At 44.9% G+C, this 18,773-nt stretch overlaps 1 protein-coding gene and 1 long non-coding RNA gene across 5 annotated transcripts in view; both read left to right on the top strand.

Moving 5' to 3' along the window:
- The window catches only part of LOC309359013, an 812,289-nt gene that overhangs the window by 32,270 nt on the left and 761,246 nt on the right, over positions 1-18,773 (top strand). The window lies entirely within an intron of this gene.
- The window catches only part of PRR5L (proline rich 5 like), a 67,919-nt gene continuing 51,418 nt past the window's right edge, over positions 2,273-18,773 (top strand). The window contains exon 1 of one of the 4 annotated variants that reach the window (XM_081891992.1): positions 2,273-2,701. The gene's annotated coding sequence lies outside the window, so the exon portion shown is untranslated. Of the gene's footprint in view, positions 2,702-2,773; positions 3,025-3,113; positions 3,255-14,572; positions 14,645-18,773 lie in introns of those variants that run through there. The other 3 variants (XM_081891991.1, XM_081891989.1, XM_081891990.1) reach the window with 3 other exon arrangements.

Raw genomic sequence — 18,773 nt, 5'->3', positions numbered from 1 at the left:
AGAAAATAACATCTTGGTCATTTAATCTGCTATTGATTTGCTTCTCTGTGAATGGACAACACAAAGGAGGCAGAAATTTTCATTTGCTAGGGCAGAAAAAAAAAGCTTGGTTCATCTCTAAAGGTTGCAGTTTGACTTGGGAGTAACAGCCTGAATACGAGGATGCCACTAGGTAAAGGTAAAGGGACCCCTTAGGTCCAGTCGTGACCGACTCTGGGGTTGTGGTGCTCATCTCACTTTATTGGCCGAGGGAGCCGGCGTACAGCTTCCGGGTCATGTGGCCAGCATGACTAAGCCACTTCTGGCGAACCAGAGCAGCGCATGGATACGCTGTTTACCTTCCCGCCAGAGTGGTACCTATTTATCTACTTGCACTTTGACGTGCTTTCGAACTGCTAGGTTGGCAGGAACAGGGACTAAGCAACGGGAGCTCACTCTGTGGTGGTGATTCAAATCGCTGACCTTCTGATCAGCAAGTCCTAGGCTCTGTGGTTTAACCCAGTGTTTCCCAACCTTTTTTTGGCAAAGGCACACTTGTTTGATGAAAAAAATCTGGAGGCACACCACCATTACAGCCCCGTGACGTCAGCGCGCAGCGTCACGCCGGGAGGGACGCACGAAAGTGTAACTTTCAATTTTTTTCCCTCCCCCTTGCCGGGGAACCTCCAAGTGGGGTGTGAAGCGAGCGTACCTCAAGACCGAAACGCCTAATTCCTAGGGGGAAAGCATAACTGGGCGTTAACCGATCGCAAACCCTGTCCTAGCCCATTAACATAGGAAATTAACATATACAACGCGGCAAGACACCGGTTTCCGTCCTTCCTTCCCCTCTCGTCTGCCAAGTTGGTCCCTGCCCCTCTTGTGAGACTCGCCGCCGGGTCCGCTCTCGCGCACATAGCCCGGCGAGAGGGCGCCTCCTCTGCGCGCGCGCCTGAGCGCGCGCCTGCGCGCACTGTGCCCCCTCCCTCCCCCTTTTCGGCCCAGCGCGCCGCCTTGCCTGTTCGTGCGCCGCGCGTGTGAGGCGAGCGGGAAGGCCGCGTAGCCCCCCATGCAGGAGACCCAGGAGAGCCCAGCGGCCGCCAAGACCCCCGCCGCTCTGCCCGCCCAGGACGAGGGGCCCGGAGGAGGAGGAGGAGAGCCCGGCGGCGGTAGCGGAGGAGAAAGAGGCGGCGGCGGCAGCAGCAGCGGCGACTCGGAGGCCGAGCTGCCGGACGGGCCTTCCGCGGAGGAGCCTGAGGGGAAGAAGGAGCCGGAGCCCGAAAAAGGCGGCGGCGAGGAGAAGGAGGAGGCGGAGGAGGAGAAGCCGCGAAGCAGCAGTGGCGAGGAAGAGGAGGCCGCTGGTGAGCGTCGGGAGCAGCCGCAACCGTCTTCGCCTCCGGCCGCTGGGCCGCCTTCGCCGCCTCAGGAGCCGCCCGAGGTTGCCGCTGTAGCCGCCGCCGCAGAGGAGCCGCCGGAGCGGCACACTAGGCAACATCTCGCGGCACACTACTGTGCCGCGGAACACCGGTTGGGAAACACTGGTTTAACCCACAGCGCCACCCGCCACTAGAATATGCCTTTTCTGTGGTGGCTCCCTGCTTGTGGAATGCTCTCCCCAGGGAGGTTTGCCTGGCACCTTCACTACATATATTTAAGTACCAGGCAAAATCATTCCTCTTCTCCTGGGCCTTTGGCTGATTGAACAATCCATGGCCTCTTAAACTGTGTGTGTGTGTGTGTGTTACTGTTATGTTGGTTGTGCTATGTTTTTTGTGTTTTTATATTGCAAACCGCCCTGTGATGAAGGGTGGTGTGGAAATTTAAGACATAATAAGCAATACTTGGAAGCGATCTATAGTTGCACCATCGGGATGTCCTAGAACACCTGACTCTCTACCTGAGACTGCATTCCTCTACACCTGTGGGAAGGAGCCTAAGCGTGGGCGGAATTCAAGGAACACATTCTTCCTTCCAGGTAAACACGCACATCTTTGCTCTGACAGTCTCACTGAAATCAGCAGCAGGAATAACGCTGCTAGTCCACTTGCATCCACTGACCTGGGAGTATAAGGCAGCCCCATCAAATTCACGGGGGCTTACTTCTGAGTAGACCGCTGCATAGGCTAGCACTGCTAACCTCTCACGAACACCAACCGCGTTATGGCTGCTTTAAAGCTTTGGAAACAAGGGGAATCGCTCCCGGCCGATGAGTTAAAGCAAACACAGCGAGCAAGAAAAAAAAACCACAACCCTTGCCCTGGCAAGAAAAATGAGTGGGGGAGAAGGAAGTTTTTTCCTTCCCCCATCCAGCTATTACAGCTCCATTAGTCATTTCTTATTTCCCAGTTCGCCAAAAGTGGCGCTCGAGTTCCATTTAAAGGGGGGCGAGTGGGAAGTTCCGCTCTCTCCCGCCGCGGGTTCCGAAATGTAAAGGGGATGGGACAGAAACGGCATGGCAGCAACTTCCCCTGAAGTTGAAAGGGAGTTGGGAGGAGTTTTTTTTTGGGGGGGGGCGTTGAGCGAGACCGGAGCCGCCGCGTCTCCACAGCAACGGCTGCAGATTGATTCTCCATCAAGTTGTCAGCGCGCGTCATGTTGGCGAGGAGATCATTGCTTTCCACGCGCGCTCTTTCGGCTGGGGTACACCGATCGCGGGCAGCTGAGTTATTTGCCCCCAAAATAAAAGGAGAGGAGATCGATGTGTTCCGCAATGCCTGATCTGGTAGGAGAGAGCGAGCGACTCCCTTCCCCCACCCATCCCTTTGTAGGTAGAAGCTTCTTGTGGCGGGAGGCGGGAGCGACGCGCACGTTGGCTTCGCCGTCAAAACAAAACGCAGGGGCAGCTTCTCCTTTGTGCGCTCCGAGCCAAGGCAGGTTTCCTCGGAAGGAAGAGGGAATTACTCTGGAGTAAATGCGCGCCAGATCCCGATCCCACTGTCCCTTACACGGAAGTAATGCCCTCTTTGCTGGGTAGGAATCTCGCCTCCTCCCTTTCGAAGTGGGTTTAAGATTCCAGCCTTAAACGCGGCAACGCGGAATTTGTAGGTGGGTTTATTTATTCAAAGCGTCTTCGAGAAGTGTCCGCCTTCGCCTCCGACAAGCACGCCTCCAGTTCTCAGTCTCTCTTTTTCTTCTTCCCTCGGGAGCTACTGAATCCCGAAACCCCAGAGTGGGTGGGGACCGCGGAGAGATGATTTTCTCCCCCCCCTTTTTTTTTTGCTAAATGACTTTAATTAGAGAGCATAACCGGCTGCGCCCAGACTGCAGACTTTTCAGTGAGTAAAGGCGCCTGGCGGGCTCCCTCCCCCCTTCACTTTTATTTATTAAAAAAGGAAGAAATTCTTTTCTCAATCGCCTGAGAATTCGCTGGGCCGGCTGGTGATTTGGTGTATGAAAAGTGGAACGTTTTATTGTTAACTAATGAATCGCCTAGAGGGGGATCTCACTGCTCGGGAGAGGATGGTAATTGGAGGGTTTTATCCCCTAGCAGAACCATATACATCTATATTTATTAATGAACCCTCTTCTCCTTTTGCAGTAAGTACGATCAATGATGGATCTTCTCCTGGTCCTTTTCATTTCTTCCTTTGCTTGTTGAGAACTCCCCATCGTTTGCAAGAGTTGCATCTTTTTTTTTATGCAGATTCTGTGGCTGTTACAGTTTCAACAGGCTTAGAAGGGGAAGAGTATCACAACACAGAGTGGTTACCCACCGCGCCCCGGCGCAACTCTCTAAATGACTAAACTTGTGCTGAAGTTTCAGCTTCTCTTCCATGGCTTTTTGTTTGTTAGCAACAAGTGTGGGTCGTATTTATAGACAGCTCTGCTATTTTGTGGTGTGGAAGGTTTCAATTTTGTTCAGCCGGTAGCGAGTCACATTCCCCGGCCCGGCACCTCTCTAGGGCTTACATTGTGTGTACATGAATAGCAACAGGTTATGTAATGGGGAAGGCAGTGGAGAGTTGAGCTGTAGCATTTTGGCATAAATCCAAGTAGAAACCCTTTGTGCTCTTTGCTATAGGTTTCTGTGCAAAACTGAGACACATCTTGGCCTTCTGGGAAGTGTCTGTGTGTGCTGTTTTGGGGGGGTCACCTTCTGGGCACCTTGATTGAAGCCAACTGTGCGGCCTGCAAACCCAGATTTCTTTATCGGTTATCACTTATAGTCATGTCATTTGGGAGAAAGGGACACATGGGTTCAAAACTCCTGATATGCTTTTGCAAGTTGGAACAGGTGGAATGACTATCAAAGATAGGTACGCCAAATTAGGTGCAAGTAAAGAACCCCAAGGGGATGCAGGTGGCGCTGCGGGTTAAACCACTGAGCCTAGGGCTTGCTGATCAGAAGGTCGGTGGTTTGAATCCCTGCGACGGGGTGAGCTCCTGTTCTTCGGTCCCTGCTCCTGCCCACCTAGCAGTTCAAAAGCACGAAGTGCAAGTAGATAAATAGGTACCATTCCGGTGGGAAGGTAAATGGCATTTCCATGCACTGCTCTGGTTCGCCAGAAGCGGCTTAGTCATGCTGGCCTCATGACTGTACGCCGGCTCCCTTGGCCAATAAAGCGAGATGAGCGCTGCAACCCCAGAGTCGGTCACGACTGGACCTAATGGTCAGGGGTCCATTTACCCTTTACCTTTAAAGAACCCCGAAGTGTCAGATGGCATCATTAGACAATATGACTGCCAACCAAGTGGCGTGTATGTGTGTGTGGAAGTAACCTGATCTGTCTTTTAACAGCAGCTTGATGTGTAGGAATGAGAAAACAGAGGTTTTTGCAGCATGGAGTTGTTGTTGTTGGTTGTTGCTGTTGTTACCGATGTTTATTGAATTTATATACCACCCTATACCTGGAGATCTCAGGGCAGTTCACAGAATAAAATCAAAATATAAAACCACAAAATACATAATCAAAATAAAAAGAACAACATAGGATCCTCACAATATTTAAAGTAAGACAATTAACAAATGTGGACAGGAGCCACTCTTTGGAAAGACCATGATGTCAGAAATGTCTGTGGCAATATTTGTTGGCAACCAAATTAACTGGGTGCCTTTGTGATACAAAGACAAAAATAAGAGTGGGAGGGAGGAAAATTAGCTTTGGTTGCTGAGCAGAGCTGGGCGTAATTGCCTTCTAAGGTGTTGCATTTCAAAGGCACAACAACAGTGGCCAGCTGAAAACTTGGCACACCTTTTGGTTCTCTGGTATAACTGTTGCACTGCATTGTGGGTGGAAGGTGTGTAAACCACCCACCTCCATGCCCAGTGGTTGTTTGTTTGTTGGTGGGTGTGTATTGTGAGAATCTGATGTACAGTGGTACCTCAGGTTAAGTACTTAATTCGTTTTGGAGGTTCATACTTAACCTGAAACTGTTCAGGTTAACCTGAAGCACCACTTTAGCTAATGGGGCCTCCTGCTGCTGCACCGCAGGAGCACGATTTCTGTTCTCATCCTGAAGCAAAGTTCTTAACCCAAGGTACTATATCTGGGTTAGCAGAGTCTGTAACCTGAAGTGTATGAAACATGAAGCGTATGTAACCCGAGGTCCCACTGTATTGGAAAAGTGCATAATCAGGCTGAGAAGGCCTGTTTTGACGCACAAAGCCATTTCCCCCAAGCCATTTTCCTGTGCCCTATACCTGATGTTGTATAAGATGTCAGATGTGAGGGCAGATAAAGATACCATCTCTGCTGTCAACTGATAATCAGCACCTGCAATGCTTTGCCTTTGTGGTTTGCTTTCATACCACACAGGCAAAGGGAAATGCTTCAACTGATGTCATGGTCAACATGTGGCCCACTGGCTGGATCCAGTTTCTTATCCTTGTTCCACATCCACCAGCAGTGTGGTGGTGAAGGACCTTGGCAATATATTTTGGGATGTTCTTGGTAGATTGAGTCCTCTTACTAATGTGCCCTTGATGGGTGTCAGAATGAGGACTGAATAAGCAGATGAGAGATCTGTAATTTGGACAAACTGCTGTTGCTTTGATAAAATAGGCTATCAAATCAAAAAAGGTCAACCCACCATATAACTTTTGAATGAAATTGTCCTATGAATCAACTAAAACATTCACCACCTTATTGAAGATATTTTTAAAAAAACGATTGAGTGACTAAATCAATTGACCATGACGTTGCGAATCAGCATATTACCAAACTGTTAACTTTTCCTGTAACAGTTGTGTAGAATGAAGCACGGTATCTGGTTGAACTGCACACGAGCTGACCCATTTTTCTATTTTGTTACTTAGCTAGCACATTGCAACAAATATTTCCATCACGCTAGTTGCTTAACGTTTCAGGGGCAACGAAGCGAGATCTGTGTTGCCTACATTTTGGCAGCTTCTTCAAGATTCTGATGTCACAGGCTGACCTAGTCCTGCTTGGGAATGTAAAAATGTTGTCAATCAACAACTTAACAGACAATTTCTTAGTAATCAGAGTTTTAATCACATTGTTTAAAGATTGCCATCTTAAAATTAATTCTGAGGAATAGCAGTGGGCATATCTACTTTCTACTAGGGCTGCCATAGTAGGGCAATTATTACTATTTTTTAATGCTTTAAAACCCCCCCCCCCCCCGCCAAAAGCTCAACAACTTAGTCTGGATTTTTACTTTTGGGAATATGGCAACCCTATTTCTACTTCCCCCAACTGTGTCACCAAAATTTGTTGAGGTTCCAGAACATGCATCTTTACTTGGAAATGTAGTATTTAATTATCAAATGTATTGTTGATTTGTGAACATTTGACTGCATTTTAAAGCCTTTCAGTCACCTCTAAAAACTAGTTTAAAGAGATGTGTAAACAATGTGATTGGATGGTTTCAAATACTGAAGTTAGGCTGACCTAGTCTTGCTTGGGAAGGTAAAAATGTAGGGATTGTGGCAAACTTTATAAAAAGCTGGTGCGGAAGTAAACTAACCCTAGTCTGGAAAAGCTGAGCCAATTATGAGCTGATCCAAATTTTGTATGTGACTGGGTCTGGCTGTTCCAGCACTGCCATTATTTGTTTCCATATTCCTTTCTATCCAGGTAAAATTAGGAAAAGGGGGGGAAGGCCTAAGTGAAGACAGGGGGTGGTAGAACTGTAGAGTGGAAAGCGACCCCCAAGAGTTGCTGTATCTGGCCCAACTGCATGCATTGTAGGGATCACAGCTAAGTAATCTTTGACAGATTACCATTCAATCTCTGTTTAAAAACCTCCAACGAAGGTGTGTCAGAAAGTTCTTCCTTATGTTTAGTCCGAATCTCCTTTCCTGTGATCTTATTCCATTGATACCATTCATCCTGGAGCAGCAGGAAACACACTTTCTCCATCTGACAACCCTTCAGATATTTGAAGATGGTAGAGGTTGACAGAAAACGCCTTTTCTAGCTTCCATTGTACTTGCCAGATCCTTTTGAGGATTCTCCAGAAAGTTTGGAAAGACTGAGCCTATTCTACATCGAGACCGGATAGGCATTGTGTTCAAGAAGAAGTTAAAAGTTACCTCAGAATGGTTCTGACAGTGACAGAATTGTGACTAACAAGCTGGTCAGCTGAGCCTAGGATGCTGCTGTAGTGCAAGATGTTTTGTGCATAATTTTCTCATTAGCTCTGTGCAGTGTGCTGTACATAGCTTCTGCCATTTCAAGACAGAGGAAATGTGACCTAATTAAATTTAGTATTATGGGGCTGGGGAAAGTATTTATCCACTTTCCTATGCTGACTAATACGAAGGAGGGCTCTAGGGGACTGTTACTGGCATCAGTAGCCTGATCTCATGCAGACTTAGCCACTGAAAACAATGATCTTGGGCATGCCTAGCAGTGTAGTCATATGCATGTATACTTGCGAGTAAACCACAGTGAGTTCAGTTGGGCTTTTTCCCAGGTAGCTGTGCGTAATACTGCAGCCAGTTTACAAAACTTCCAACTGGCCAGTAAACCAGTCAAACAATTTTAGGTTTTGGGATACTGTACGCTGAATACAGTTCAGATGCAAGATACCGTATGTGCTCTTGCTACACTGTAGTGACTCTTTGATCTTGTGTAAACTTTTTCCTAGTACCAACAGCTGCAGATAAAAGTTCTGCATTCCCCCTGCTGTCACCTGCTAGAAAAGTGTTGAATTTACTATCAAAGGGAAGATGTGCTCTCAACTATTTTGAGATTGGTCCTGAAGTAGGGATCATTGGATCAATCGTCTTTTAGTCTGACAGTTTCTTCATGTGGTCACAAGTCTGTTCTGTCTAGTCTATGTATTAATCTGCATTTTTAAACATCAGCATGAACATTTGTATTTTAATATGCATCTTTCATAAAATAGACATTTGCAAACGTTTCTGATTAAGACCTGTGTCACAACATTTTGGGAAGTACCAGCGACTCTCTCTCTCTCTCTGTAGGCCACGAGACTCTTAACTTTAGGGTTGTGGGTTTGAGGCGCGTTGGGCAAAAGATTCCTGCATTGCAGGGTGTTGGACTAATGTCCCTGGTGCTACAATTCCTTGATTCTAAGTGCATTCAGAGCTGTACATTAGATCAGGTGGCGAGGATAAGCAGTGGCGTAGCGTGGGTTGTCAGCACCCGGGGCAAGGCAAGTAATTTGCACCCCCTAACCCGTGGATTTGCGCTCCCTAACCCCGTGGATTTGCGCCCCCTAACCCTAACCCCCAGATGTTGCACCCGGTGCGGCCGGCCCCCCCTGCACCCCCCACGCTACGCCACTGAGGATAAGTCAGTTGGTATTGGCATTTGTAAAGAATGAGTTTTTCAACCACCCCTGTTCTGAAGAGGTTGGGAAGCTTCATGCCATGCCTGTGATACACAGTTCTTGCACCTCAGGAGGCAGATATGTCTGTTTTCTATAGTTTAATTAGAAGTTCTTGCTGTTGTTCTTTCATCTTAACAGTGCTCCAGCATCTGAGAACACGTCTTCTAATCTGTTTCCTGTATTGCTTTGATGAACGCCACCATATCATTTCAGATCATAATGAAATCTTATTTACCAGGTTGTTGTTGTTGTTTTAAAAAAATCAAACCTAAAAATGGCTGTAACAGCAGGAGAAATATTGCTGCACCCAAGACCTATTTTCTCTGAAAATTTCTAGGTGGTAAGTATAGCACTTGGTGATGAGAACAGGGCTGTGACCTGTACAGCCCAGTGCTTTGCTTGTTTACTTGATGAACCCCAGTTAATGGAACAGGAACGGCAAGTTAGCAGCCTAATGAGCTCGTGTGCCGAGACTTCTGTATTCCTCAGCACCATGCCAGGTTTTCAACCGATCCTTGTTCCCCTGCCTTTTAAATGAGGGTTTTGATCTGCAGACATTAGGGTGTGTTTGTGTGTGTGCCACTAGATTCCATGCAGTGAAAAGCACTATCTGCTGATTTTGACAGATGGAAGTTCTGTTAAAGGCACAAGAACAGATTACACTGTCTCTACCCCTCACCCTGTGCCCCATTCATCATTGGCAGATCTGATGACTGGCCTGCTTGAAAATTGAGAAGATATGCGTTTTGTGAGCCATTTGAAATTGGATGGTCAAACTTACTGCTCTGACCATGATGCCATGTGCAGTCCATAAAGATACCTTAACACTTAAAAGCTTATCATAGTATCCAACTGTCCTTCCACATGGGGTATATTTGTTTGGAATGGCTTTGTGTGATAATGGTGCTGAGAGGAATAAATTCCTTATTGCTGTTGGTATTGATATCATAGAAGTCATATTCTAGAGTTGGAAGGACCACGAGGATCATTTAGTTCAACCCCCTGCAATGCAGGAATATGCAATTTGTCCCATACAGGGATCGAACCTGCAACTTTGACATTATCAGCATCACACTCTAACCAACTGAGCTGTTAATTTCACTGTTCGTTAAAAAACCCCCTCCTAAGTAGAAGTTGTGCTATTCACAATGTCATATGTTCTAATAGGAAAAACAGATGAACTGTTAAAAACAACCACCTTCTACCAGAGGTGGTTGTTTTTGCAATAAATGGCTTCTGTTACTAAACCTTTCCAGGTGGTGATGAGTTGAGCAGCCACCCCGTATCTTCTTAAAACTTTTTACTAGATTTCCCCTAAGTGGCCAGAAATTTGTTTATCCATCACAATCCACTCTCAGTATCAAATCTGCTCATTTCATAATTCAGCTGCAATCCTAGGTAGACTTACTTGGGAGTAAGTCCAGTTGAATTTAGTGGGGCTTGCTTCTAAGTAGACATGGATCAGATATGTTAACATGTAAATTTATGAACATTTTGGTTTTTCTACATGCCTCCTGAAACTAGTTTCAGTGCTGAAAGAGTCAAAGTGAAACCAGGATGATAAAACAAAAATTCATGTTAGGTTTCTGTATTTTTAGCTGTGGGGACAATTTTGCTGCTGCTTTCTTAGACTATAATTTCTTTTGCTGACCCTATAGTGTGTGTTTCTCTCTCTCTCCAAATAGAAAATATGTTCTCTTATCTTCATTTCTTTTAGGCTAGGTTTAAACTCCGTATCTAATATAAAAGAATTTTGAGTGGAAATTTTAGTGTTAAGGCTATATCAGAGTTTCCTAGCTGTCAAGGTTTTGTTAAAACCATTCATTAATACAGGCTTCTAAGTGCTTGGAATATTGCATTTCCCCCTAAATTCACATGGCTATCCCTAATATCAACCATCCATATTGCAGGGACGTCTCCAGGGGGTAACAGCCATCCAAAATATTTATTGCTATCTTCTCTCTCTCTTGTTCCTACTCCATTTGACAAAGTCTCATGGCTCCAAGAATTGCAGCAAATGAGTGACCAGAGATTTGCAGTTTGTTAATCTCAGCACATGATAAGAGTCTGCAGGTGACTTTAAATAAAAATGTTTTGCTTTTCCTCCAGCTCAATGAAGTTATGGTCGTTACATATCTTTAGGCACCAGTTAAAAACATCTCCTAGGTCTTTGGCTAATTAAACAACTCATGGCCTTTTCAATGTGGGGGCAGTATTGTTGTTTGTTACTATATTATGTATTTTTGTGTTTTATATTGTAAACTGCCCTGTGATTCTCGGATGAAGGGCAATATAGAAATTTAATAAATAACATAAAAACAAAAAAGTAGATATCTGGCAGGAATTTCCAGATTGAGGTCAGATCAGCCACCTTCAGCAAAGAGGTGATAGCATCAAAGAAAAACTCAGCATCTTAGACTTCTAGTCTCCAAGATGAAGTATTCTAGAATCAGCATGGCCAAGCATTAAGGGCTTGCTTCCCACAGAATCCCATAAAAGAGCATTTCTACACATCAAACTCACACTGATTCTGATGTAGTGCTCATGAAGATCTGCTTTCCATGTGTCCAAGTTGATACTGGAGGCTGCTGTGTATAGATAGGCTAACTGACAGATGCAGATCTGCAGGGATATAGATGCAGAGGAGTTCATATCTACATCCAACTGTGACAGCAGAATCCTTCTACCAGATGGCTCACTCCTCTTCTAGTGTGCTGTGCTCCTATGCTTCCGACGAGTGCTGTCGGCATGAGTGGTTTTATGGCATATAGTGCTACCCTCTCCCAGTGCCTTATGAAGTTACATTTACTAAGTGGGATGAGCCAGCTGAGAGCAAGAAGAAAAGATGAAGTCACAACAGCTTGTTTGGGCTGAATTGCCCTCCCTCCCCAACCCCGGCAGGGCCAGCTACCACCAAGGGTCTTGTGGAAAGGACCCTAGGACAGCAAGAAGGGCAGGTGAGTGAATAATATGACTTCTTCTTAGAGTAGTGTTTTTCAAACTTGGGTCTCTGGCTGTTGTGACTACAACTCGCCCTGTGGTGAGCCAGTGTGGTGTAGTGGTTAAGAGCGGTAGTCTCGTAATCTGGGGAACCGGGTTCGCACCTCCGCTCCTCCACATGCAGCTGCTGGATGACCTTGGGCTAGTCACACTTCTTTGAAGTCTCTCAGCCCCACTCACCTCACAGAGTGTTTGATGTGGGGGAGGAAGGGAAAGGAGAATGTTAGCTGCTTTGAGATTCCTGAAGGGGAGTGAAAGGTGGGATATCAAATCCAAACTCCTCTTCTTCTTCTTCTCCTCCTCACCCCTGGACCTACTAGCTATGGATTTGTAGTCCAACAACAGCTGGAGACCCAAGTTTGAGGAACACTGTCTTAGAGGGTTATCTACTGCCATCTGCCCTGTGGGAAGGATCCTGAGGACTTGTTGTGCTTGATACTGCTTATCGTAGTGGTGCATCTAGATGGGATCTAAATAACCATTAGAAAGGTGTTTCTGTTGTTTTAGCATTTATCTTTTAAATGAACAATTTAAAACCACTTTTATTTTGGGGTTTAAAGGCTAAATTCTGTATTCAATAAGTCACTTTGAGACATTTATTAAAAAGTGTTGGATTAAAAGAATAATAATAATAAAAAAATTACAGCAACATCTGAAGGCTGAAGAACACAGAAACATAGGAAACTGCCTTACACGGAGTCAGGCCCATTTAGCTCAGGATTGCCCATACTGGCTGGTAGTGGCTGCCCCCAAATTTTGGGCAAGGATTGAACCTGGGACTTGCTGCATGCAAAGCAGATTCTCTGCCACTGAGCTGTGGCTCTTCCCCATTTTGGTTCTATGCTTTAACATTTTGTGAGATGTTTTGTAAAAAGCAATGGATAAATGTTAATGATCAAATGGCAAAACAGCTGAAGGTGTTACTATTACAAGTGTGACTTGTGATCAAGAATCCTGAATTTCCTCTAATGAGGATGGGGAAGGAAAGGGAAAGTGGAAGGAAGCTGCTGCCACAGAGCTCTAATCTTGCATCACGACTAACTCACATCATGGTCCATTTGGCGCTGTGGGTTAAAGCCTCAGCGCCTAGGACTTGCTGATCGAAAGGTCGGCGGTTCGAATCCCTGCTGCGGGGTGCGCTCCCGCTGCTCGGTCCCAGCGCCTGCCAACCTAGCAGTTCGAAAGCACCTCCGGGTGCAAGTAGATAAATAGGGACCGCTTACCAGCGGGAAGGTAAACGGCGTTTCCGTGTGCAGCTCTGGCTCGCCAGAGCAGCGATGTCACACTGGCCATGTGACCCGGAAGTGTCTCCGGACAGCGCTGGCCCCTGGCCTCTTAAGTGAGATGGGCGCACAACCCCAGAGTCTGTCAAGACTGGCCCGTACGGGCAGGGGTACCTTTACCTTTACCTTACAGTGAGGCATTGGCCAAGAGTTCCTGCCCCCCCCCAGGAATTTTCTGTGTGTCTCCCTATGGACACCTGCCTCTCACTTTGATGAATATTGTCTTGAGGGAATGTTTAAAATACACAGAAGAGTATGAACCCTAAGCATGTTTACTTGGAAGGGGATTCCAGAGCAATAAATGGGACTGACTTTCCAGTAAATGTGCTCAGGACTGAAATCAGACTATCTGAAGGTGGCAGAATCTTTCCCTCCAGTTTCATTTTGTATCAACTTCCTTTTTGTATCTTGGTTTAGTTTGGGCCGAGCTACTTAAAAGAAAACTTGGTGGATGCCAATGAAATGTGATGGGCACTTTGCATGCTGGTGCCCAATTATGTGTATGGCTGACAGTGTGTTTTGCTGAGTTTATCATTCCGTTGAGATCAGTGAGAATTAGTTCAGTCTGATGGAGAAGGCTTTAAGATGGATAAGGCAATAGATTTAGCTATTGCCACAGACTGATGTACGCTCACTTGATTCAGTGCTGTTGTTTCGTGTCATGCTGGTCCTCTTCCGTATCAAACCAAGCATTGTTGCATCATGTTTTAATCATTGCCTTTTGTATAACTGCTGATAACGCAGAGGTGTGGCTCCTATTGGTTTTACGAGGCTATTCATTTGCACTTTTGTGCTGCTTTTCTGATCTAAATGAGCAGCCAAGATGACATCCGTATAATTAAATAATGAAACAACAAATAAAACACTGTAGCCCGTACTGCTATTAATAAAACACGCTTGCCCATAGCACAATAAAACAAACATAGACCACATGCAGCAAAACAAACCACTATATTAGCAGTGGTAATAATGAATGAAGCTGTATCAGAAGCCCAAGATCTCAGATAATACTTGCTCCCCAGTATTGGTCTGAAAGAAAGAAAGAGTGTCAAGGATTTTCTACACAGCTCCTCCCAAGTAAGTACATGACAGAGCAGCAGTAGTGAGCTCTGCCTATGACTGGCATGTCTTGTTTTAGTAATAGAGCTCACACATCTTTTAACAGGTACCCAAGAGGATATTCAACAGGTGGAGCCATTTGTAGCATGGGAATGCTTCACCTGTTGAATTTTTCCAACTGTTAAGAAATCCTGTTGTTGTTTTTCCAACAATGACATTTTGGTCTGCAACCTTTCCTGGCCCTTGTCACTTCTAACCTGAGCCTTTTCACATTCTTATTGTTGGTTGTTTGACTGTGTCTCGTCCAGGTCACAGAATGCAGAGCTTATCTTGGCTGGCTGTGCCAGCATTCTTCTTGTCTTGAAGTCCAGCCAGTCTTAACCTTCTTCTCCTCTTGGCTGCCAGCTGGCACTTTGCCTATAGTGACAAGTGAGGGGAGGAGCTGTGGACAGGGGGTGTCCTACTTCTGTCCCGTCTTGCTTGCAGTTCTTGTGTGCTGCCACAGTTCTTGTTCTGATTCCTTGAGAGACAGAAGTTTTGCTCTTTGGTAGGACCTAAAGGTAAGGGACCAGCATTAGCAGGTTTTATCAGAGTGTGTTAGGAACAAAAGGTGTTTTGTTTTATAGGATTTTTGTGTGTGCTTTTAATTTGAATCTCTTTTGAATGGCTCAACCCTTTAGCTAATGTGCAGCATTATCAGCAATGATAAATTACCAAGAACTTTCTTGCACCTGACTTTTCTTTTTAAGAATAAAATAAAAATAAAGCAGTACTTTAGGCTGCCGTCATAACCACATTCTCAGAAATAAGTCTCATTTAATTAAATGAGGCTTACTCCCAGGTAAGTGGGGTTAGCAATTCAGCTGTAACCATTGTAAATGGTTGTACATGTTAAGAAAAGTTGTACATTGTACATTTTAAGAAAAGAATTCATTTTTTGCATATGACTTTTGGTACTAAACCAGTCTTTTGAAGTTTATGGAAGAGTACACACTTTTCAAAGAGAACCAGTGCAGCTTTAGAGAAGACAGTGATAGTGTTTTAATAATATCCCAGTGTTTTTAATTATCATCTCATAATAATCGTAATTTTAATATCCAATAACTATTTTGGCTGTCTTAAGTGTGCTTTCTAGAGAGCAAGCTCCACTGAAAAAAGGGGATTTACTTAAGGGTGTGTATGCTTTAACTCTGGACTGTTAATTCTTGTAGTTTGTACTACTGCTGCTCCACTCAGCTCACTTGGGCTAACAAGTTTTGGAAGAGATTGGAAAAATAAAATGTAAAATTATAAAAGCAAATTCAGAACAAGCAGATCAGGACATCTTGGCAGAAAATTAGAAGAATGATTTCTGTAGACTTGCATGTGCAGTTGCTTCTCCAAATGTATTTTCCAGTCATGTTTTTAATAAGGCTCATGTTTACATACCATGCACCTTATGAGATTCCATCATATTTTCATTAGGAAATACGTTAATGTGTTCAGATAGAAGCAATGTTTAAATTCACTAGCTGATGCATTCTTACTAATCAAATGGCAAATGTTTATTTGAATATCGTAGCTGTGGTAATACAACAACACTAGAAAATAGGATTCAATCAGATTGCGTGTGAGAATAGAATAGCATTTCTTTTTCTCCCTACAACCAGATTTTAAACACATCTAAAATGCTTTTCAGCCTTACCAAGACATGTCTGGAATATAAACAAAACAAAGGATGTAACAAGCCAGCTTAAAATTTAAAATAACTTTTAGATTTCCAGTGTCCCTGCTACATATAGATCACGCTTCCTATTTATAGCTTGCATATATGAAGTAGAGAGAGCTGTGTATAGTCCTTCAAAAGTTGCAATTTGTGGACACATTTGTGGACTGCCTAGAGTTGCTACGTGTTTCTTATTTTACATGCCATTTCAAAATATTGTGCAGCAGCAGACTTTGACTTATTTTGGGCTATGGCAACATGCTAGCACATCTAGTGAAACTTAGTGACAGGTCTGGGACAAAACAAAATAAATTTCTTCATGTAGCAATTTCCTTAGGAGATTAGGTGCCACAGTTTCTGGTGCTGGTTACTAGTTCAGGGCTACTTTTCATCATGAACCTCCTTGCGGCAAGCTGTCCTTTGTGTCCCAGTTTGCTACTCAGATTGACCCACGTAGCACCGTTTGTTTGCATCCCAGTGCAATCTCTAACCAAGAATGTTTTGTAACTCTGGTCTGGATGAGGATAAGCACAGTCAATTCAGAGAAAGTGGAGGTGCTATTAGCTGCTGATTCAGGTGGAAGTGGGCAACCTACTTTGATTTCATGCCGCTTGAAGAACAAAGTTTATAGTTTGAAAAGTGTTGTCTGTCCAGGTGATGCCTTCAGTTGGGAGTACCCTTTTCCAGCTTAATCCAGTGCACCAGCAACTGCAAGCTTGTCTTGAAAAGTAGATCTGCTCTTAGTGACTTGTGCACTGGTTATATCCAGGCTGGATAGCCAAAATTCTCTGTGGGGTTCTACTTTTAAAGATCGTTTAGCAACAGTTTCAAAATGCAGTCATAATAATAGTAATAATAATAATATAAAATAAATTTATTATTTATACCCCACGCATCTGGCTGAGTTTCCCCAGTCACTCTGGGCAGCTCCCAATCAAGTGTTAAAAACAATACAGCATTAAATATTAAAAACTTCCTTAAACAGGGCTGCCTTCAGATGTCTTTTAAAAATAAGATAGCTGCTTATTTCCTTGACATCTGATGGGAGGGTGTTCCACTGGATGGGCACCACTACCAAGAAGGCCCTCTGTCTGGTTCCCTGTAACCTCTCTTCTTGGAGGGAGGGAACCGCCAGAAGGCCCTCGGCGCTGGATCTGTGTCTGGGCTGAACGATGGTTTTAGAGACGCTCCTTCAGGTATACAGGACTGAGGCCATTTAGGGCTTTAAAGGTCAACACCAAGACTTTGAATTGTGCTCCGAAACGTACTAGGAGCCAATGTAGGTCTTTCAAGACCGGTGTTATGTGGTTTCGGTGGCCGCTCCCAGTCACCAGTCTAGCTGCTGCATTCTGGATTAGTTGTAGTTTCCAGGTCACCTTCAAAGGTAGCCCCACGTAGAGCACATTGCAGTAGTCCAAGCGGGAGATATCTAGAGCATGCACCACTCTGGCGAGACAGTCTGCAGGCAGATAGGGTCTCAGCCTGCATACCAGGTGGAGCTGGTAGACAGCCGCCCTGCACACAGAATTACCCTGAGCCTCCATGGACAGCTGTGACTCCCAGGCTGCGCACCTGGTCCTTCACAGGCGCAGTTACCCCATTCAGGACCCGCCCTCTGTCCCCCCAAAACAGTACTTCTCTCTTGTCAGGATTCAGCCTCAATCTGTTAGCTGCCATCCATCTCCCAACCGCCTCCAGGCACTCACACAGGACATTCACCGCCTTCACTGGTTCTGATTTAAAAGAGAGATAGAGCTGGGTGTCATCTGCATACTGATGAACACCCAGCTCAAACTCCCTGATGATCTCTCCCAGCAGCTTCATATAGATATTAAAAAGCATGGGGGAGAGGACGGAACCCTGAGGCACCCCACAAGTGAGAGCCCAGGGGTCTGAACACTCATCCCCCCCACCACTTTCTGAACACGGCCCAGGAGGAAGGAGCGGAACCACTGTATAACAGTGCCCTCAGCTCCCAGCCCCTCTAGACGGTCCAGAAGGATGTTATGGTTGATAGTGTCAAAGGCCGCTGAGAGATCCAGCAGAACGAGGAAACAGCTCTCACCTTTGTCCCTAGCCTGCCGGAGACCATCAACCAGCGCGACCAAGGCAGTTTCAATCCCAATGTGAGGCCTGAATCCCAATTGGAAGGGATCCAAATGGTCCACATCCTCCAGGCGTGCTTGGAGTTGTTCAGCAACCACCCGCTCAATCACCTTGTCCAAGAATGGTAGATTTGAGACTGGGTGATAGTTGGCTATATTGGCCGGGTCTAAAGATGTGAGGTGTCCAAATGCTTAGAGAACAGTCAACCAAACAGCTTCCAAAATAGGTAGTAGGTCTTCAGTGTCTGAAAATCAGTGAGCATATATGTGCTTTATAAATATACAAGTTCCAAGTATACTTGGGTCACATAAATGCTTTTGTATAGAAGATGCTAATAATGAAAATATTAAAGTTGCTTCTTTCTGCTGGATACAATAAAGTCAAAACACACACTCATATGTTTAGGAAATGAACATGTCTTGAGTCAGGACCTTATCAGTGGAAACCATATCAAGGATTTCACTAATCACAAACCTAGTTAAAGATTTACTTGATTTGAAAGGGCAAGAAGGAGCAGCAGCATAGATTCCATGCCAATTCTTTCTCTGTTGCCTGTTATAAATGGGTGGGAAGGAACTACATGATATTTTTAAAACCCAGAGAGTTTGATTGATCTTTCTTGGACTGATACTTTTGAAAACCTCCTCCAAAATATCTAAAATATTTCAGGCACTTGCCTTTTTTTGTGGAATGGCAATCTACAAATAGAAATCTAAACACTTTAATTTATACCAGGTTTGTAAATGGGCACTTGCCCAGGGCAAGTAAGAATCAGCTGCAGGTGGCTAGGAAGCAGAATCTACTTCATGTTAAAAATAACTAAATTAATGAAGTTTCGATACATATCCAGCTGACAAAGTCCAGAAGCCACTAAAGCT

The sequence above is a fragment of the Podarcis melisellensis genome (genome assembly GCF_964234715.1).
Source record: "Podarcis melisellensis genome assembly, chromosome: 1".
Lineage (NCBI taxonomy): Eukaryota > Metazoa > Chordata > Lepidosauria > Squamata > Lacertidae > Podarcis > Podarcis melisellensis.
The sequence above is the reverse complement of the archived record's forward strand: the minus strand, read 5'-3'. Positions and strand labels throughout refer to the sequence as shown.